Below are 22,780 nucleotides of genomic sequence, written 5' to 3'. Positions count from 1 at the left end.
TAAAGCTCTGAGAATTGCTAATTCTTTTATCTGTGATGCGAACATGCAAATTATTCGCCTAACTGCAAAGGCCTTTGTCTTTGCAGTCCTAGCCCGCCGGGTGCTCTGGTTGAACTCTTGGTCTGCGAATATGACTTCTAAGTCCAGACTTCTTTTCTCTTCCCTTCAAGGGGAAGTTTTTATTTAGTCCAGGCCCAGACTCCATTATTTCTACGGTTACCGGAGGCAAGGGTGCCTTACTACCGCAAGATAAGAAGAGCAAGTCTAAGGGACGGCAATCTTCTAATTTTCGTTCTGACAAATCCCAACAACAACAATCTTTCAAGCCCGAGCAACCCAAGAGGACCTGGAAGCCGGCTCAGTCCTGGAATAAATACAAGCAGAATAAGAAACCTGCCGAAAACAAATCGGCATGAAGGGGCGGCCCCCGATCTGGGATCGGATCGTGTAGGTGGCAGACTTTCTCTTTTTTCAGACGCCTGGTTCAAGGACGTACAGGATCCGTGGGTCCTGGAGGTGGTATCTCAGGGATACAAGATATGCTTCAGATCTCATCCGCCAAAGGGGCAGATTCCTTCTCTTGAATCTGTCTCCCAGACCAGAAAAGAGGGATTCCTTTCTAGGGTGCGTTCTGGGTCTATCCTCCTTAGGAGTTGTTTTCCCGGTGCCTATCGAAGAAAGAGGTCTGGGGTTTTATTCAAACCTTTTCGTGGTCCCAAAGAAGGAGGGAACCTTTCGCCCAATTCTGGACCTAAAGTGTTTTAACAAATTTCTCAGTGTCCCTTCCTTCAAAATAGACTAGAAGTTCCATCCTTCCTTTAATTCAGGAAGGCCAGTTTATGACCACTATAGATCTGAAAGACGCTTACCTTCATGTTCCAATCCACAGGGAACACTTTCCGTTCCTGAGGTTTGCATTCCTGGACCAGCACTTCCAGTTCATTGCCCTTCCGTTTGGCCTAGCTACTGCTCCAATAATCTTTACAAAGGTTCTGGGGGCTCTTCTAGCCATTGCCAGAACTCAGAGTATTGCAGTAGCCCCATACTTGGACGATATTCTAGTGCAAGCACCATCCTTTCGTCTTGCGGAAGAATTCTTGGAGTCCCTTCTCAGTTTTCTTCGATCACATGAATGGAAGATAAACTTGAAAAAGAGTTCTCTTATTCAAAGTACCAGGGTGGAATTCCTGGGTACTATAATAGAAATATCCTCATGGATATAGGGTCTAACAGACCAGAGATGTTGCAAGCTAACTTCGGCATGTCTTGCCCTTCGGACCTCCTTGAGTCCCTCTGTGGCTCAGTGTATGGAGGTGATTGGTCTCATGGTGTCCTGCATGGAAATCATTCCTTTTGCCAGGTTCCGTCTCAGACCTTTACAACTGTGCATGCTGAGGCAGTGGAATGGTGATCATTCAGATCTGTCTCAACAGATTGTATTAGACAGCCAGTCGAGAGAATCACTCTCTTATTGGCTCTGTCCAGATCATCTGTCCCGAGGGACATGCTTCTTAAGACCATCCTGGGAGATTGTGACTACGGACGCAAGACTATCCGGATGGGGAGCTGTTTGGGGTGCCAGGAAGGCACAAGGGTTGTGGACTCAGGAGGAGTCCTCCCTTCCGATCAATATTTTGGAACTATGGGCAATCTTCAAGGCCTTAAAGGCTTGGCCACTTCTGGGTTCGTCCTAGTTTATCAGATTACAATCAGATAATATAACCTTGGTGGCTTACATCAACCATCAGGGAGGAACGAGAAGTTCCTTGGCGATGAAGGAAGTATCTCAGATTCTGGAATGGGCGGAGGCCCACAGCTGTTCGCTGTCAGCGATCCACATGCCGGGTGTGGACAACTGGGAGGCAGATTTTCTCAGCAGGCAATCCTTCCATCCAGGGGAATGGTCTCTCCATCCTGAGGTGTTTGCAGAGATATATAGCAAGTGGGGGACGTACCGTCTCAATACCAAGCTACCCAGGTACAGGTTGAGGTCGAGGGATCCCCAAGCGGATCTAATAGATGCACTAGCAGTGCCCTGGAGGTTCAAAGTCGTATATCTTTTTCCTCCATTACCGCTTCTTCCTTGAGTGGTGGCCCACATCAAGCAGGTGTGGCTATCTGTAATCCTGATTGCTCCATCGTCGCCGTGAAGGAGGTGGTTCCAGGATCTAGTGGGGATCTCATCATCTCCGTGGAAGTTACCTTTTCGCAGAGACCTGCTGATACAAGGTCCATATATTCATCAAAATCTAGATTCTCTGAGGCTGACTGTGTGGAGATTGAACGCTTAGTCTTAGCCAAGAGAGGTTTCTCTAAAAGAGTGTCATTGATACTCTTATTCAAGCTTGTAAACCGGTTACTCAGCGTATCTACCACAAGGTGTGGAGGACCTACTTATTCTGGTGTGAAGAGCGTGGTTTTTCCTGGCACAGTGTTAAGGTTGCCAGGATCTTATCTTTTCTCCAGGATGGGCTGGTGAAGGGCCTTTCTGCTAGTTCCCTGAGGGGACAGATTTCGGCCCTGTCAGTTTTATTGCACACGAGACTGGCTGAGCCTCTAGATGTGTGCAGTCCTTTAAGGCTCTGATTAGGATCAGACCTGTGTTTAGATCTGGAGCTCCTCCTTGGAGTCTAAATCTTGTTCTTCTGGTTTTGCAACAGGTTCCGTTTGAGCCTTTGTATTCCGTTGACATTAAATTATCTTGGAAGGTTCTCTTTTTATTGGCTATTGCCTCTGCGCGCAGAGTTTCTGAGATCTCTGCTTTGCAATGTGAGCCCCCTTTATCTGATTTTTCATGCAGATAATGCAGTTTTACGTATTAAATTAGGTTTTCTTCCTAAGGTTGTAACAGATCACAACATCAATCAGGAGATTGTGGTTCCTTCCTTGTGTCCTAATCCTTCTTAATCGAAGGAAGGCTTACTTCACAATTTGGATGTGGCTCGTGCCTTGAAGTTCTATCTTCAGGCTACTAAGGAGTTTAGACAGTCTTCCTCTTTGTTGTCTATTCGGGAAACTGTAAGGGGCAGAAGGCTACTTTGACTTCCCTATATTGTTGGTTAAGGAGTGTCATCCGCTTAGCTTACGAGACAGCGGGACATCGTCCTCCTGAGTGGATAACGGTTCATTCCACTAGAGCAGTGGCTTCCTCTTGGACCTTTAAGAACGAAGCCTCTAGGGATCAGATTTGTAAGGCGGCTACCTGGTCCTCCTTACATACTTTTTAAAAAAAATTGCAAGTTTTGATGTTTTTGCTTCGGCTAAAGCAGCTTTCGGGAGAAAAAATTTGCAGGCTGTGGTGCCCTCAGAATAGGTTCTGCTTCTTCCTTTTTGTTCCCTCCCGTTATTCATTCAGTGTCCTCTGAAGCTTGGGTATAGTTTTCCCAACAGTAAGGAATGAAGCCGTGGACTCTCCCTATCTTAGGAAGGAAAACATAATTTATGCTTACCAGATAAATTCCTTTCCTTCTGGATAGGGAGAGTCCACGGCCCCCGCCTGTTTTTTCTGGTCTATGGGCGGTCTTCTATTATTTATTTTATTCTTCTGGCACCTTTTATACCCTAATGTTTCTCCTACTTTTCCTTGTTACCTTGGCAGAATGACTGGGGTAATGAGGAAGTGGGAGAGATATTTAAGCCTTTGGCTGGGTGTCTTTGCCTCCTCCTGGTGGCCAGGTCTTTTATTTCCCAACAGTAAGGAATGAAGTCGTGGACTCTCCCTATCAGGAAGGAAAATAATTTATCTGGTAAGCATAACATTTTTTTGTAAAGAGATAGTATAAACACCAAAAATGTTATTGTTTAAAAATATAGATAATCCCTTTATTTACCATTCCCCAGTTTTGCATAACCAACACTGTTATAGAAATATACTTTTTTACCTCTGCAATTACCTTCTATCTAAGCTTCTGCAGACTGCCTCCTTATCTCATATCTTTTGACAGACTTGCATTTCTGATAATAGTGCTGACTCTTAAATAACTCCACATGCATGTGAACAATGTTATTTGTATGGAACACATGAACTAATGCCCTCTAGCTGTGAAAAACTGTCAAATGCATTCAGATAAGAGGTGGCCTTCAAGGGCTTAGAAATTAGCATATGAGCCTACCTAGGTTTAGATTTCAACTAAAAATACAAAGAGAACAAAGTAAATTTAATGATAAAAGTAAAATAGAAAGTTGTTTAAAATTACATAAGCGATGCTTTTTGAGGGCACCTGGTGGAGGAGGAGCAAGGTTCTGATTGCTGAGCTCTCCAATCCAGTCCTACAGCACCTGGCGGTAGGAATTTCGCTCCTCCCCACTACCTGGGGCTGCTACCTGGACACTTTGAGACAACTTCCCGGGTGCCGTGCAGTGGAAACTCAACCCACTGCTTAGCTGCAGAAAAGAACCCATAACTTGCTTTCAGACTATATTAAACAAACTTTCAACATTATTATAAGTAATCATACCCCCCTTGGGGCTGCTATGAAAAAAATAAGAAACACACCGAGAATAATGGACTAATACGCTTGAAATCCTCCTGGCTCCAGTCTAAGCTATATTGTGCTATTATAACTGGCCGCAATCTGAAACTCCCTGTTCCTCCGCTCCCGCTTTGTGCTTAAAACTGCATTTGATATACTTACCTGGACTCCGGGCAGAAGAGAGAGACTGCCGAAAAAGGTACCGCTGCTCCCACGGGATCAACTGTGCTCACGCTCTCTCCTCCCCCACCGATGCTGCGTGGGAGGAGGCACTGAGAATCCTGCTGGACGCCGAGAGCAGTGTGATCTGGAAACTTGTTACAGAGGGTCTCCTGTTTGTGCTTTCCCCCCCCTCTCCCACCGGTGCTGCGTGAGAGGGGGTGAGGGATACGCCTGTCGTCCAAAGAATCTTCAGACACCGAACTCTCTGACAGGCGACCTATTCACGGCTCTCTCTCCGCCGGAGTTACCGCACTCACCTTGGCCCACCAGTCACTCTCAGACAGAAGGAAGATCGGGTAGCGGAGGAGAAGGTGAGTCTTTTTTGTGTAGAGGTCTCAATACCTCAATTGAAAAGAGGACACTGGGGACAAATAGACAGGTTTAGGAAGAAAAATATCACTTTCCTAAAAACGAAAATAAGCGGAACAAGGAGAGTTGATTTTAGACTGGAAGCGGAGGAGAAACAAAAATAATTGAGAAGTAAATATTCTTCAGCCCGCATAATTCTGGACTGGGACATATAGAAGTAAGGCAGAAGGACAGTGAGGAAGAAGAGGGGAAAGGGAAGAAAGGGCTTTTTCTGTCTTTTTTTCCCCTTGGCTGAATATCTCCCCTTTTTTCCTTACTAAACAAATAGGAGGAGAGTGAAATAAGCAGTAGCACAACAATCAGGCTACCCCTGCTCTTCTCAAGGGACATATAGTGAAAAATTGGGACATGAGACAAATTAAGCCCTCTTTCTATCCTTGAAATACTAAAGGACTTATGATTTAGAAGGACATTTACCTAAAGAGCTTCTCTTTTTTTTTTCCTTTTTTTTCTTTCTTGGCTTAACTAAATTATAAATGGTATTTTAAGCTTAAGTTCTCTTTTGCTTAGTATTTTATGTATTCTTGTTTACTGATTCAGTAAAGCAAATGGCTAAAGTGATTTAAAACAGCAATAATAACTACTAATATTGGGGGTTAAACTCTAACCGGTTATGGCTCTCCATTATTAATATTAAAATCCCTACACAGTACAAGATTCCTTACTATAAAGGAGGCACACTTAGATATCAAAACTCTGAGCACTCACGCTAAGTGATTTACTCAATATATTGGAGTTTTTTCTTTCTTTTACTCTGAAAAGAGAGGAGAGAGGGCACCATATACACATAAGATTACTGAACGGACCTGAGCTGAAATTACATGCCTTTATCTCCCACACTTACAAACGTAGTTTGCTTATAACATTTTATGAACAGGTGGGAAAAATCTATACTGCTCTGCTGCTACTTAAGTTATATAACTCTCTGTATCTACTGGTGTTATCTGTTTTTTTATTCATTCCCTTAAGCTCTGCATTTGTATACAATTTCATACTAACACATATCAAGCTTTAATTCTTCACTTTATTGTAATAATAAAGGAGAAAGGGGAAGAAAATACAAAAGTGAAAATTATAATAAGGCTGGCTCAGGCAGAAACTTTAATGTCTGGAAGGTCATTCATTAATGAAAATACAGCTTTTCTGCTAAATCCTTAAGAATAGAAATATCTATTCTTCAAGGGATGAAAGATAGTATCTTATAGTTTTGCCTACTCTTCCCCCTATAAATAAAATAATTAGCTGACCCAGGTATAAAACTCAGACAATTAGTTAACTTCAATAGAGGTTGAATTTTAACGCAAATTAAATTGGGAAGAAGTCTAGTTTAAACTCAAAAGAGTTGGGAGGAATATCTCCTTGTTACCGCAATAATCTCACCTTATCACCACTCACAATAAATTTTTATTTTTCTTGCATACATTATCCAATTGGTTAACTACCCTTCACTCACTTAAAAACACATCAATTTTGAATTTTTTTGACTTTTTATCCCCTGGGCTCTTGTAGCCCCTAGACACCAGGCTTTCACCTTTTCTCACCGGCACAACTTCACTTTCCCTTAATTGTATAAACACATCACCACTTATATCACACACACATTCCCCCCCCCCTTCCTTTTTTTTTTTTTTTTTCTCCCTTCCTTCCGGCACTTTTTTAATTCACATTCACGCGGTACATGGATAAATACCTTTCCAACTCGCCAAAAAATCCTTCTCCAAATATGACAGGCAGGCACAGAGATAGGAAACTCAAGAATACATTAGAACCAGTTGTTGAACAAGTACTAACAATACCAGAAAATCTTAATATGCAGACATTAGTGACCAATATCGCGGAGGCATTAGCCCCTAAATTTGAAACACTTAAAACTGACATTAAGCATGATATTTCCTCTTTAACTCAAGAGGTGAGGCAGTTTTCAAATAGACTGCAAGAAATAGAACAGAGGGTCTCGGATCTAGAAGATCAAGCAGGTACACATAGCACTAAGATTGAGATCTCAGCAAAAAGGGTACAAAAAATCATGGACAGGCTAGAGGACCTTGAAAACCGTTCAAGACGGAATAATCTAAGAATAATTGGCCTTCCTGAAAGTAAACAATTTGAAAAGCTTGACATTTTTATATCCGACACTCTCACTAAAGCTTTAAAAATCCCTTCCACGTATCCTCCGATTATAGTTGAGAGAGCCGATAGGATAGGCCCCCCCACGCTTAGAGGGTAATAGTAGCAGTAGAAATCGACCAGTAATTGCTAGGCTACTTAATTATAAGGATAAAGAACTATTGTTACAGTACTCTCGAAAGAACCAGCCAATCATGATAGAGGGTAATAGAATTATGATTTTTCAGGACTTTTCGGCGGATACTGCCTTAAAGAGACGGGAATTAGCCCAGATTTGCTCTAAATTCATACAACAAGGGTATAGGGCGGTTCTGATCTATCCCTCAAAACTGAAAGTGGTACTAAATGGAATAACACATATTACTGAAGATGTCCAAATTGCTGAAAATCTTTATAAGACTCTAGATACATAAACATAGATGATAATTTTATGGCTAATGGCTTTAATTATGTGGATCTATTATGTATTTTTGTTTCTTTCTTATTGCGTCAATTATGAAGACAAATGTATGACGATGGCAGTTATGGGGGAAAATGGAACCCCCTCCCCTCCTTCCCCCTTACCTTTTTTTTTTTTTTTCTCCCCTCTCCAGGGTGGTCTTCCTCGTTCTTCTCCTGCTCTCCCTTCAATATCTTCCTGGCTTTCCCCCCCCCCCCTACACTTTTCTAATTCTCTTTCCTTTCCCTTTACATTTTAGAGAAATATGACATATAAATCTGAAAAATTTAAAATTGTATCATGGAATGTGGGGGGAATTTCTTCTCCTATTAAACGTAAAGCAATTTTATCACATCTACGGAAAGCCCAGACCGATATTGGTTTAATACAGGAAACTCATTTAAATTTAGAGGAATCATTAAAATTGCAATCATCCTGGGTAAAAGAAGTTCTTGTAGCCCAGAGTGTAGGGAAGAAAAGGGGAGTTGCAATACTTATAGGAAAAAGACTTCAAGTGGAGATTCTAGACTCTGAGGCTGACCCCGGGGGGAGGTATGTCTCGGTTAAAGTGAAAATAGGTCAGACAAAATATACAATCTGCAATGTCTATGGTCCAAATAAAAACGATCCTGAATTTTGGGACGTACTACAAGCAAAGCTCCTTCTAAGTACTGAAGGACATTTAATTTTGGGGGGGGGATTTTAATATGGCCCCCCAATGTCCCATAGATAGACTCAGAAGAAATAATAAGCTTCTGAAACAGAAAAAAGATAATCTTGACTCTAAAATAATTAATAACATTAAACAGATCCCCTCGGTGCATGACATCTGGAGATATCAGAATCCTGATATTCAGGATTTCACTTGCCTATCTAAGGCCCACAAAACATTATCTAGGATCGACCTGTTTTTAATTGGGGATCATTTAAGCTCTACAATGGTTAAAGTTGAGATAATGCCTATTTTTCTCTCGGACCACGGGCCCATCACTCTTGAATTTAATTTTACTCAATCTAGATCAAAGACCTTGCAATTTTTTTTTCCTTATTATTTCTACTCTGAGTTAAAATTCAAAGAATGGCTCAGGAACAAATTCAAGGAATATGCTCAATTTAATAGTAACTATGTGGAACATACAGATATCTTCTGGGAAACTGCTAAGGCAGTCCTCAGAGGGGAAATTATGGCATATTCAAAATAAGAGAAGAAAGGCAAGAGAGAAGGAAGTGTGTAATTCATTGATTAATTCCTATAATCTTTATTTACTGGAAAGAACGCCTCTCAATTGGGCAAGATACATGCGAGCTAAGGCGGCGAGAGATACTTTTCACTTAACGCAAGAAACATATAGCGAGCTTAGACTGCAAGCCAAATTGCACAAATTTGGCAATAAGTCTGGTAAAATGTTAACTAAACTAATTAAGAATGAGAATAAAAAACCTAATATTGATAAAATCCTGCAGAATGGGAAGTTTTTAACTAAATTGGAAGAAATCTCAAGAGTGTTCCATCAGTATTACCAACAACTTTACACTAGTAAGGAGTTCGATATAGATAAAGCTACTGAATTTTGTAATAAAATTATTTTTCCTACGGCTACCCCTGAGGAGATTGCCGGACTCAACGCACCTATTACACAGGAAGAAATTGGAATAATAATTACCAAACTTCCTCTAAATAAGGCGGCTGGCCCGGATGGATTGCCTAACGAGTTTTACAAAATTTTATCATCAGAGATAGCTCCCTACCTGGGCAATCTTTACAATGATATCTTTATCAATCATAAACAGACTTCGTCTTCCTTTGCGTCTTCACTTACCACTCTGATCTTAAAAGAGGGGAAGGATCCTACAAGTAAAGAGTCTTATAGACCTATTGCATTGTTAAACTCAGACTATAAAATACTTTCCTCCATTTTAGCAAGAAGGCTTCAGTCTATCTTATCCACAGTAATCCATTCGGACCAAGCCGGCTTTATCAATAATCGTAACTCCTCAGCAAAAATCAGAGAATTGCTGGTTACTATGGAATATATTCAGGGAACATCTGCTCAAAGGGTGGGGAGGGAGGACTCCCCTGATATGGCCATTTTATCAATTGATGCGGAAAAAGCTTTTGATTTAGTAATTCATAAACATATAATTTTTTCTTTAACAAGGTTTGGGATTGAGGGCAATTTTCCTAAGTTTGTGGAAAACTTATACAATCATTCTTTTACACGCCTGATTATTAACAATGATATTTCTCCTCCAATTGTATTGAAGAGGGGCACTCGTCAGGGCTGTCCTCTCTCCCCGCTCCTCTTCGATTTGGCCATTGAACCCTTGGCAATTGAAATTAGGCGCTCGCTGGAAGGTATAAAAATTCGAAACCATGAAATAAAAATTGGATTATATGCGGATGACCTGCTTATATATCTTTCTAACACAGCAGAAAACATCCCAAAACTCCTGCAGATTACTGGTCATTATGGGGCATTCTCAGGATACAAAGTAAATGCTATAAAATCTGAACTAATTTGGCTCAGGAAAAATAGGACCAGTATTGCAAATGTACCTTATAAAGTAGTAACAGAATCAATGAAATACTTAGGAATTAAAATCCCAATTAACTTAAAAGATCTTTATAAAGTAAACATAACCCCAATTTTAGCATATATCAAAGGAAGGCTTAAAACCTGGCAAAGCCTACCTCTTTCAATATCCGGCCGTACAGCACTATTTAAAATGGTTCTCCTCCCAAAATTGCTATACATTTTACAGAATGTCCCATTAATTCTATTTGAGAAAGATATACGATTGTTAAATTCATCAATTCGACAATTTATTTGGCAGGGGAAAAGATCTAAGATAGCCCTCTCTAAATTAACATCGCCAAGAGAGATGGGAGGCCTAGCATTACCAAATTTAAGATTTTATAATCTTTGCTTCTTAGTCCGCATAGTAGCAGATTGGTTTTCCAACAAGAACTATGTTCTAAATAATGATCTTGAGTCCAATATTTGCGATCCGTATTCACTATTAGCCCTGGCACATTTGGAACCTAGGGATCTTCCAACAAGTATTAAGGAACTTAAATTTATTTTGAATCCGCTCAAAGCATGGTCTAGACTAACTAAACTTCTTTCAATATGTCCTAAGGCATCAAAATACCTTCCCATAATCAGAAACCCGAATTTCCAACCAGGCTTAGACTCAACTGTTTTTAACAGATGGCACAACAATGGTCTGGATAGAGTTATCTATCTAATTGATCGGGATAGAAAGTGCATCAAATCCTTTGAAGAGTTGAAGAACGAATTTAATTTGCTAAATAAAGATTTTTTCGCATACCTACAGATAATACATTATACAGCTGATCTTATACATAAGACTGGCTGGAGTTGGACTTTGGACACCTTAGAAACGTGGTTAACAATAACTAAAAATTCTTCTATGTCCATCGCTCCGTGTTATTATATGCTGAGCTTCAGTAAGGCTGCCCCGCTAGTGGAGAACCTGGCTTTGATCTGGAATAACTTAATTCCACATAGTAACATAGAACCTAAAATTATTCAACTTTCACTGAACAAAGTAATAAAAACAACTCTTTCTTCTAATTGGCGAGATGCTCACCTGAAACTTCTGCACAGGGCATACTTCACTCCGGAAAGAGGCCTCAGAGTCCGAAACCCTGAATTTAATAAATGTCCTAAATGTTCTTACTTAGCTGCGGACCTAATACACATGTTTTGGTATTGCCCTAGATTGAGGAATGTATGGAGTAAGCTGGAATATTGGCTAAAAAATATACTTAAAATTGAGCTGATAGCCTTCTCATTATTTCAGATTATATTTTGTTTAAAACCTCAAGAGGGACGTCAGCCTGATGAAAAATTAGTAAATTTATCTATCTTAGCTACCAGATATCTGATATGTAAGAAATGGAAACAGAGGGCAATACCAACCATTTCAGAAATTAGGAATCATCTAAAGAAACAATGTGTCTTAGAACAAAAAAACACTAATATAGATAACGAACTTGATGTAAAGAAATTTTTCCATAAATGGGCGCCATTTATTAAGATTTTCCCTGAAAGAGAAATCGATTATTTGATCTCTCCATTTAAGAACTCGGAATTAGTATTGCTAGGTATTTGGTGACCCGAGGAGGGTTAGAGTTACTTAAGAACTCCTCCCCTTCCTTTCTTCTCTTCTCCCTTCTTATCTATTTCCTACCTCCCCCCCCCCTTCTTTTCTTCTTCCCCCCCCCCCTTCCCCTGGGTTTTTTTTTTTTTTTTTTTTCTTAGTTTTGGTTGTTTCGCCTTGGTTCAAAAAAAGGGGGTAGGGAAAAAAAAAACGGAAAAAAAACCGAGAAAAAAAACCCATATTCCAACAATGAGTTATTAAAAGATAGACAGACTGCTTAGTACAGCCAATTGGGTATATGATATGTAACATATACTTTATTTTTGATTGACTGTTACTGTCTTCTCTTCCTTATTATTTTCTTGTTGTTACCTTGGTCTAGTAAAATTTAATATTATGTTTTCATGTGATTATGGAATTGTACTCATTGTTGGATGTAAATAAAGTGATATAAAAAAAAAAAAATTACATAAGCGATCTGAATTAGGAAAGTTTAATTTAGACTTTACTATCCCTTTAAATTTCCATCTCTGGTCCTTGCTCTCTTATCTGCCCCTAGAATTTACAGTCTCTAGTATATTCTTGTAGTAGCTTTCTGTTCTGTTTTATGCTTTTTTGTTTTCCTCTTACATATGTATTTTATAAGGTGGTGAGAGTCCACAAGCCTTGATATTTGGGATTAAGCTCCACTCCACCCGGAGGCAGGCAAAAATTACCAAGCATACCAAGAACTTTAATCCCTCCCACCTCCTGAAAAAGTGAAATGGTGTGATGCTGGTATATTTTATAGAAAGATGTGCTCAAACTGCTATGAGGCCCTTTATCCCTCTCAGTGGACTGGGAATATGGTATAGGGCTGTAGAGGAGTACCATAGGCAGTGAGTGTAGTTCTCCTGAGGGAGTTTTTAACTTTCCTGCCACAGGTGTCATTGGGACTGGTCCTGCAGCTGCCTCCTGTTGGCCTTGTCGGAGTACATCCTTTGTCAGATGCTGAGTTAATCCGATCTACCTAGGATGGGCTATTCTACTGGAGACAGGATGGGAATGAGACAGCACAGCATTTTTTGCATATTTGTTTGTCAGCACAGCATTATTTTGCATGCCATCAATTCATTCAAATGGATGGTTAGTGCTCTGTTTTTATTTAAAGGGACATGAAACACAATTTTTTTTCTTTCATGATTTAGGTAGAGCGTGTGATTTTAAACTTTCCAGTTTACGTCTATTATCAAATTTGCTTCATTCTTTCGGTATCATTAGTTGAAGGAGCAGCAAGTCACTACTGGTTTATAACTGAACACATGGGTATGCCAATGACTATAAATAGGGATCCAAAGGAAGGTGATAATAGGAATAATGTAAGAATCGGGGAAAGTACCAGATTTAAAAGTAATTGGAGAAGGAATAAATATAATATGGATTGGGGCAGTTAACATAATCATCGAGCCTAGCCAATTTATCAGAATAGAGGTTGGTATAGAGACAGTAAAAAAAAATCACAAGATTGGGTTAAAAATACACAAAATAATTACCCTAAATCTACAGATTGGAATATCCCTTTTAGAAATTGATATCAACCTTTAGAAAATCAGGATAATATTAATTCTCAAGTTGATTTTTTTTTAGAGATGGGTTCACCCGCACCAGCTACATTGAGAATAGTACATTTAGAGAATCAAAAAAGAAAAGAGAATCAAAGGAAAAGGTTAAAGGTTGTAGAGGAGGAAGAAGAATAAAAAGAATCACAAGCGATTAATGTGCCTGAAATAACAAATCATGGTATTTTTAATCTTAGTAATATCAAATTATGTAGAGACCAAGAAAGAATTTTGAGTAAGGGTATTTCCTTTGCATCCACTTGCAGACTTAATAAATTTGAAACCATGATAAATGTAAACCAATTTGTAATAAAATTAACACTTAAAAGACATTTAAAAAAAACTCCATTAGAAAGACAAGTATCAAGAGAAAATAGGAGTACAAGATAAATGTATCCGTACTACACTGAAGCCTAAATCTAGATATTACCCACTACAAAATAAGGGGAAATATTTAGAGCTATTTAAGAAATTAAAAATGACATACAGAAAAGTGTACTAAACAAAAAGGTGCAGAATAATTTAACAAAAATAGAGATATTTTATTTCATGATTCAGATAGAGAATACAATTTTAAACAACATTCTCGTTTACTTCTATTATCTAATTTGCTTAATTCTTGAATTATCCTTTGTTGAAGAAATATCAATGCACATGGGTGAGCCGATCACACAAGGCATCTGTGTACAGCCACCAATCATCAGCTACTGAGCCTATCTATATATGCTGTTCAGCAAAGGATATCAAAAGAATAAAGCAAATTAGATAATAGAAGTAAATTATGAAGTTGTTTAAAATTTCATGTTCTTTCTAAATCATGAAAGAAAAAAATGTGGGTTTCATGTCCCTTTAAGGATGATAATTGAATCATAATTAAACCTGCGGACAAGGGCGGAGATTTTGTGATTTTAAACATAGTGGATTATGTGGCAGAAGCCAATAGATTAACAGATAATAAGCTTGCCTATGACCCGTTAGAGTCCCAAATGACAGGTTTTATTAGCTTAATAGATGATGCAAAGACTGAGGGAATTATTAATGAGGAAAAATATAAATTTCTAAATATTACATAACCAAAGACCCCTATATTGTACTATTTACCTAAAATTCACAAAACTTTGGATAAACCACTTCGGACGCCCTATTATATCAGGCATAGGTTCACTAACTTCCAATATGTCACAAAATGTAGACCAATTTTTACACTCTCCCCTCCTATTTAAAAGATACTACTGCTTTTCTTACTTCCTTAGAAACTATAAGATGGAGTGATAAATACAATTTAGTGTGATGTCAACTCATTGTATACGAATATCAATCATCAACTTGGTTTAAGTACTGTGAAGTATTACATTTTGAATAATGATTATGAAATGAAAAACCCCCAGGTAACATTTATTCTGGATTGTATTTCATTTATTTTACATAATTATTTTGATTATAATGGGGAATATTATCTTTAATTAAAAGGGACAGCTATGGGCAGAAGGTTTGCACCCCATTACGCAAATTTATATATGGGCTATTCAAAAAAGAACATATCTTGAATTTCTCATTGAGCGCAAACCTTTTGATTTTTAGGTGCTCTGTTGACAATATTTTTATAATTTGTAATGGAGATATAGAACTTTTTAGACTTATTTTTTGAAGTTTTAAATTTAAACAACTGGGGTCTTACATTCATACATGAATGTAGTTAAGAAACAATTTTGTTGATGTTAAATTGAAAATTGTAGACAACAAAATTGTGACAGACTTATTTCTTCTGTTAAGTGTGATCAGTCCACGGGTCATCATTACTTGTGGGATATTAACTGCTCCCCTACAGGAAGTGCAAGAGGATTCACCCAGCAGAGTTGCTATATAGCTCCTCCCCTCTACGTCACCTCTAGTCATTCTCTTGCACCCAACGACTAGATAGGATGTGTGAGAGGACTATGGTGATATATTTAGTTTGTATATCTTCAATCAAAAGTTTGTTATTTTATAATAGCACGGGAGTGTGTTATTCCTTCTCTGGTAGAATTTGAAGAAGAATCTACCTGAGTTTTTCTATGATTTTAGCCGGAGTAGTTAAGATCATATTGCTGTTTCTCGGCCATCTGAGGAGAGGTAAACTTCAGATCAGGAGACAGCAGGCAGATTAATCTGCAAAGAGGTATGTAGCAGTTTATTATTTTCTGACATGGAATTGATGAGAAAATCCTGCCATACCGTTATAATGTAAACTCAGCCTTGAATGCAGTAGATGTAGCTGATATCAGGCTGTCATGTATGTATATTTTACACTTCAGTTTTCTGGGAAATGGTACTTCTCTGGCTTTTAAACTGTATACATAGACTTAACCTATTTTGCAGGGACTTGCAATAGGTTTTAAATGGCAATTAATTATTGAGGTAAAACGTTTTTTTGCTGGCATGTAAAAACGTTTTTTTCTCTGAGGTACTGGGTGAAAAAATGTTTTGGGCACTTTTTTTCCACTTGGCAATAGTTTTGATTTAAATTAGAGCAGTTCACTGATCCCTCTCACTGTTATGTGTGTGGGGGAGGGGCCATTTTGGTGCTTTCACTATGCATCAGAAAAACTCAGTCAGAGGTTCATTTTCTTCCTGCATGATCCGGTTCATCTCTACAGAGTTCAGGGATCTCAAGAGTCTTTTTTGAGGGAAGTAATCATTCACAGCAGAGCTGTGCTGATTGTATTGACTGTGATATAAAAAACGTTTATTTGTGTATTTTTTTCTGCTGCCTGGGTTAGTTATCATTTGCTGAGGGGAACAATCCTTTGCTAAAACTGTATATTCTGACAAAGATTGATGCTATAACTTAATTATTTTATCTGTTATAATATTTTCTGTGCTTCTTAAAGGCACAGTTCGTTTTCATATTATTTGTAAATTACTTTGAAAAGTATTTCCAAGTTGCTGTTTATTTGCTAGTGTGTTAAACATGTCTGATTCAGAGGAATATCTCTGTGCTATATGTGTTAATGCCAAAGTGGAGCCCAATAGAAATTTATGTACTAAATGTATTGATGCTACTTTAAAAAATAGTCAATCTGTACAAATTGAACATATTTCACCAAACAACGAGGGGAGAGTTATGCCGACTAACTCGCCTCACGTGTCAGTACCTGCATCTCCCGCTCAGGAGGTGCGTGATATTGTAGCGCCGAGTGCATCTGGGCGGCCATTACAAATCACATTACAAGATATGGCTACTGTTATGACTGAAGTTTTGGCTAAACTACCAGAACTAAGAGGTAAACGTGATCACTCTGGGATGAGAACAGAGTGCGCTGATAATGCAAGGGCCATGTCTGATACTGCGTCACAGTTTGCAGAACGTGAAGACGGAGAGCTTCATTCTGTGGGTGACGGTTCTGATCCAAATAAACTGGACTCAGACATTTCAAATTTTAAATTTAAGCTTGAGAACCTCCGTGTGTTACTAGGGGAGGTATTAGCGGCTCTGAATGATTGTAACACAGTTGCAATCCCAGAAAAAATGTGTAGGTTGGATAAATATTTTGCGGTACCGACGAGTACTGACGTTTTTCCTATACCTAAGAGACTTACTGACATTGTTACTAAGGAGTGGGATAGACCCGGTGTGCCTTTCTCACCCCCTCCTATATTCAGAAAAATGTTTCCAATAGACGCCGCCACACGGGACTTATGGCAAATGGTCCCTAAGGTGGAGGGAGCAGTTTCTACTTTAGCTAAGCGTACCACTATCCCAGTGGAGGATAGCTGTGCTTTTTCAGATCCAATGGATAAAAAATTAGAGGGTTACCTTAAGAAAATGTTTGTTCAACAAGGGTTTATATTGCAACCTCTTGCATGTATTGCGCCTGTCACGGCTGCAGCAGCATTTTGGTTTGAGTCTCTGGAAGAGACACTTCAATCATCCACACTAGATGACATCACACACAAACTTAAATTCCTTAAGTTAGCTAATTCATTTATTTCAGATGCCGTAGTACATTTAACTAAACTTGCGGCTAAAAATTCAGGATTCGCCATTCAGGCACGCAGAGCTCTGTGGCTAAAATCCTGGTCAGCTGATGTTACGTCTAAATCTAAATTGCTTAATATTCCTTTCAAAGGGCAGACCTTATTCGGGCCCGGCTTGAAAGAGATTATTGATGACATACAGGAGGTAAAGGTCATGCCCTGCCTCAGGACAAGGCCAAAGCCAAGGCTAGACAGTCCAATTTTCGTTCCTTTCGTAATTTCAAAGCAGGAGCAGCATCAACTTCCTCTGCACCAAAACAGGAAGGAGCTGTTGCTCGCTACAGACAAGGCTGGAAACCTAACCAGTCCTGGAACAGGGGCAAACAGGCCAGAAAACCTGCTGCTGCCCCTAAGACAGCATGAATTGAGGGCCCCCGATCCGGGACCGGATCTAGTGGGGGGCAGACTTTCCCTCTTCGCCCAGGCTTGGGCAAGAGATATTCAGGATCCCTGGGCGTTAGAGATCATATCTCAGGGATACCTTCTGGACTTCAAATCCTCTCCCCCAAGAGGGAGATTTCATCTGTCAAGGTTGTCAACAAACCTAACAAAGAAGGAAGCGTTTCTACGCTGCGTACAAGATCTTTTATTAATGGGAGTGATCCATCCAGTTCCGCGGTTGGAACAAGGACAAGGGTTTTACTCAAATCTGTTTGTAGTTCCCAAAAAGAGGGAACCTTCAGGCCAATCTTGGATTTAAAGATCCTAAACAAATTCCTAAGAGTTCCATCGTTCAAGATGGAAACTATTCGAACAATTTTGCCCATGATCCAAGAGGGTCAGTACTTGACCACAGTGGATTTAAAGGATGCTTACCTTCACATACCGATTCACAGAAGTCATTACCGGTATCTAAGGTTTGCCTTTTTAGACAGGCATTACCAGTTTGTAGCTCTTCCATTCGGACTGGCTACGGCTCCAAGAATCTTCACAAAGGTTCTGGGCACTCTTCTGGCGGTACTAAGACCGCGAGGAATTTCAGTAGCTCCGTACTTAGACGACATACTGATACAAGCTTCAAGCTTTCAAACTGCCAAATCTCATACAGAGATAGTACTGGCATTTCTAAGGTCGCATGGATGGAAAGTGAACGAAGAGAAAAGTTCTCTCTTTCCACTCACAAGAGTTCCCTTCCTGGGGACTCTGATAGATTCTGTAGAAATGAAGATTTACCTGACAGAGGACAGGTTAACAAAACTTCAAAATGCATGCCGTGTCCTTCATTCCATTCAAGAGACCAGAAATTCTCTTCTATGGTGGCTTTATCGGCCACATCTGTCCAGGGGAATGCCATTCAGCAGGCCAGACTGGTCAATTGTAACAACAGACGCCAGCCTACTAGGTTGGGGCGCTGTCTGGAATTCTCTGAAGGCTCAGGGACTATGGAATCAGGAGGAGAGTCTTCTTCCAATAAACATTCTGGAATTGAGAGCAGTCCTCAATGCTCTTCTGGCTTGGCCCCAGTTAGCAACTCGGGGGTTCATCAGGTTCCAGTCGGACAACATCACGACTGTAGCTTATATCAACCATCAGGGAGGGACAAGAAGCTCCCTAGCAATGATGGAAGTATCGAAGATAATTCGCTGGGCAGAGTCTCACTCTTGCCACCTGTCTGCAATCCACATCCCGGGAGTGGAGAACTGGGAGGCGGATTTCTTAAGTCGTCAGACTTTTCATCCGGGGGAGTGGGAACTTCATCCAGAGGTCTTTGCCCAAATACTTCCACGTTGGGGCAAACCAGAGATAGATCTCATGGCGTCTCGACAGAACGCCAAGCTTCCGCGCTACGGGTCCAGATCCAGGGATCCGGGAGCGGTCCTGATAGATGCCTTGACAGCACCATGGACCTTCAGGATGGCTTATGTGTTTCCACCTTTCCCGATGCTTCCTCGATTGATTGCCAGAATCAAACAGGAGAAAGCATCAGTGATTCTAATAGCGCCTGCATGGCCACGCAGGACTTGGTATACAGATCTGGTGGACATGTCATTCTGTCCACCTTGGTCGTTACCTCTGAAACAGGACCTTCTGATTCAGGGTCCTTTCAAACATCAAAATCTAACTTCTCTGAAGCTGACTGCTTGGAAATTGAACGCTTGATCTTATCAAAGCGTGGTTTTTCTGAGTCAGTTATTGATACCTTAATACAGGCTAGGAAGCCTGTCACCAGAAAGATTTACCATAAAATATGGCGTAAATACCTATATTGGTGCGAATCCAAAGGTTACTCTTGGAGTAAGGTTAGGATTCCTAGGATATTGTCTTTTCTACAAGAAGGTTTAGAAAAGGGGTTATCCGCTAGTTCCTTAAAGGGACAGATCTCAGCTCTGTCCATTCTGTTACACAAGCGTCTGTCAGAAGTTCCAGACGTTCAGGCTTTTTGTCAGGCTTTGGCCAGGATTAAACCTGTGTTTAAAGCTGTGGCTCCACCATGGAGTTTAAACCTTGTTCTTAACGTTTTACAGGGTGTTCCGTTTGAACCCCTTCATTCCATTGATATAAAGTTGTTATCTTGGAAAGTTCTATTTTTAATGGCTATTTCCTCGGCTCGAAGAGTCTCTGAGTTATCAGCCTTACATTGTGATTCTCCTTATTTGATTTTTCACTCGGATAAGGTAGTTCTGCGTACTAAGCCTGGGTTCTTACCTAAGGTAGTCACTAACAGGAATATCAATCAGGAGATTGTTGTTCCATCCTTGTGCCCAAATCCTTCTTCGAGGAAGGAACGTCTTTTGCACAATCTGGATGTAGTTCGTGCCCTTAAATTTTATTTACAGGCAACTAAAGATTTTCGACAAACGTCTTCCCTGTTTGTCGTTTACTCTGGTCAGAGGAGAGGTCAAAAAGCTTCTGCTACCTCTCTCTCTTTTTGGCTTCGTAGCATAATTCGTTTAGCTTATGAGACTGCTGGACAGCAGCCTCCTGAAAGAATTACAGCTCATTCCACTAGAGCTGTGGCTTCCACTTGGGCATTTAAGAATGAGGCCTCTGTTGAACAGATTTGCAAGGCTGCAACTTGGTCTTCGCTTCATATTTTTTCCAAATTTTCCAAATTTGACACTTTTGCTTCCTCGGAGGCTATTTTTGGGAGAAAGGTTCTTCAGGCAGTGGTTCCTTCTGTATAAAGAGCCTGCCTATCCCTCCCGTCATCCGTGTACTTTTGCTTTGGTATTGGTATCCCACAAGTAATGATGAACCGTGGACTGATCACACTTAACAGAAGAAAACATAATTTATGCTTACCTGATAAATTCCTTTCTTCTGTAGTGTGATCAGTCCACGGCCCGCCCTGTTTTTTAAGGCAGGTAAATATTTTTTAAATTATACTCCAGTCACCACTACACCCTTGGCTTCTCCTTTCTCGTTGGTCCTTGGTCGAATGACTGGAGGTGACGTAGAGGGGAGGAGCTATATAGCAACTCTGCTGGGTGAATCCTCTTGCACTTCCTGTAGGGGAGCAGTTAATATCCCACAAGTAATGATGACCCGTGGACTGATCACACTACAGAAGAAAGGAATTTATCAGGTAAGCATAAATTATGTTTTTAAACCGGTTGATGCAAACAATTATGTTCATTTTGACAGCTATCACTTGGAGAGTAGGGTTGCCAGGTGTCCGGTATTTCTAGACTTTTGTCCGGTAAAGTCTATTAAAGAAAACCGGACCAAATTTCAATATTTGTTTCTGGTTGTTTTTTTAATTGTAATCACCTGTGATCCATATGGCTAGGCTTAGGCTAAGCACAGCAGCTTTGCTGTGTGTGTGCCGTGCTCCTGAGTATTTTGTGGCCTGGTATTGGCAAGGTGACAGCTAGGTGTGTCAGGTGGTTTGCTGTACCGGCTGGGGTAGCGTCAAGTGTAATCTGACAATGTCAGTGAGTGATACACGTCACATGCTCAAGTGACGCAACTTTGTAGACCTGGGGGGTGCACATCCTTTTTGAATTTAGGGAGAGCGGAGAGACTGTGTGTGCCACTCAGATTGTCTGACTGTGCAGAAAAGACTGTCTGTGCCAGCGCCAGAGGTACCCAGGTATTAAAGGGGGATGATCAAGTGCATGATGCATCTTAGGTTATTTTTAGAGCTTGGGCAGGCAGATGATCGATGTGAGGACAGTATTTATTATAGTTATCAGAATCCACCATTACATTGAAGGTGCAATACATTTTCCAAATATCTGTTAATCTTTTCGATATGAAGTATATTGCAGAATTTGCAGCCCTCTCTGATGGGCAAGGACTGAAATTTACTGTCTCTCTACCACATCTACTGAGAACCTACCATATGAATCCCCAGTCATTTTGTTTGCAGACTTTTGCAGAATTTCTACTTATCTATTTCCTATTTTAGCATGGCCTATTTTTTAATTATATTTTATTTTCTATTTATTATTCCCTTACAACTTTATTAAAACTACCTTTGTAGTCAGGTATTAAATTATAATGCAACAATAAAAATGCCATTAAAAGCCCTGGTGAATGGGGAATGTAGTGCTATACAGTATATCAACGCTGAAAAATATTCCTTTGTATGCACTAATAATACATATCATTTGATGACATCATAGGCATGTTTCCATATATTGCACTAATATACATATCTGATAGCATCACTTGTATTTTACAATATATTTTATGATGTATTACTCAGTCTCTGTCCTAGCGTAAAATACTGTTGCAAACCCATCTGTTTAATGTAAAATAATAAACAGTAAACTTAATGAGATTTAAAGATCAAAATTAACCTTTCATGATTCAGATTAGAGAATGCATTCTCAAGAGACTTTTAAGTTTACTTTTATTACCATTTTTTTGTTCTGTAGTGCATTACTGCTGCAAGCCTACCTAGGTATGCTTTTCAGGAAATAATACTAAGATAACAAGGCAGATTTGATATAGAAGTGAATTGGAAAGTTGTTTGAAATTTCTGCTCTATCTGAATTATGAAAGTTTAATTTTCACTTTACTGTCCCTTTAATGTGATTTGTGTGTTGATCTAAAAATATTTATTTATTAACTAGTCGATAAGCCTAAGTGTATTACAATTTTTTTTGTTTAAACATGGTTATACAAAGCTGGAAATTTTTTAAGTGGCCTGGAACAAATTCAACTTCTGGTTAAACTGTGCACCAAATTATCAAAAGAACCAATTAATTGTTAGCCCTTTTACTGCATGAGGCATAAAAAGGAAGGAACCCAAGAAAGCATGTCAGACATCTAATTAAAAAAAAGGGGGGGGGAAGAAAACAGTTTCTATTATGTTTTTCAGTTTGAGAAGAATATTGTAGTAATCTGGAAAGAGGGAAAACTTAAATTTTTTTTATATATATATAAAAAATATGAAACTTCTGCAGTTTAGGGCAGGCAATAAGCCAGACTGTGGCGTGGCATGTTTGAGAAAACCAATG

Source organism: Bombina bombina, chromosome 5, assembly GCF_027579735.1.
Source record: "Bombina bombina isolate aBomBom1 chromosome 5, aBomBom1.pri, whole genome shotgun sequence".
Taxonomy (NCBI): domain Eukaryota; kingdom Metazoa; phylum Chordata; class Amphibia; order Anura; family Bombinatoridae; genus Bombina; species Bombina bombina.
Note: the sequence above shows the minus strand (reverse complement) of the source record.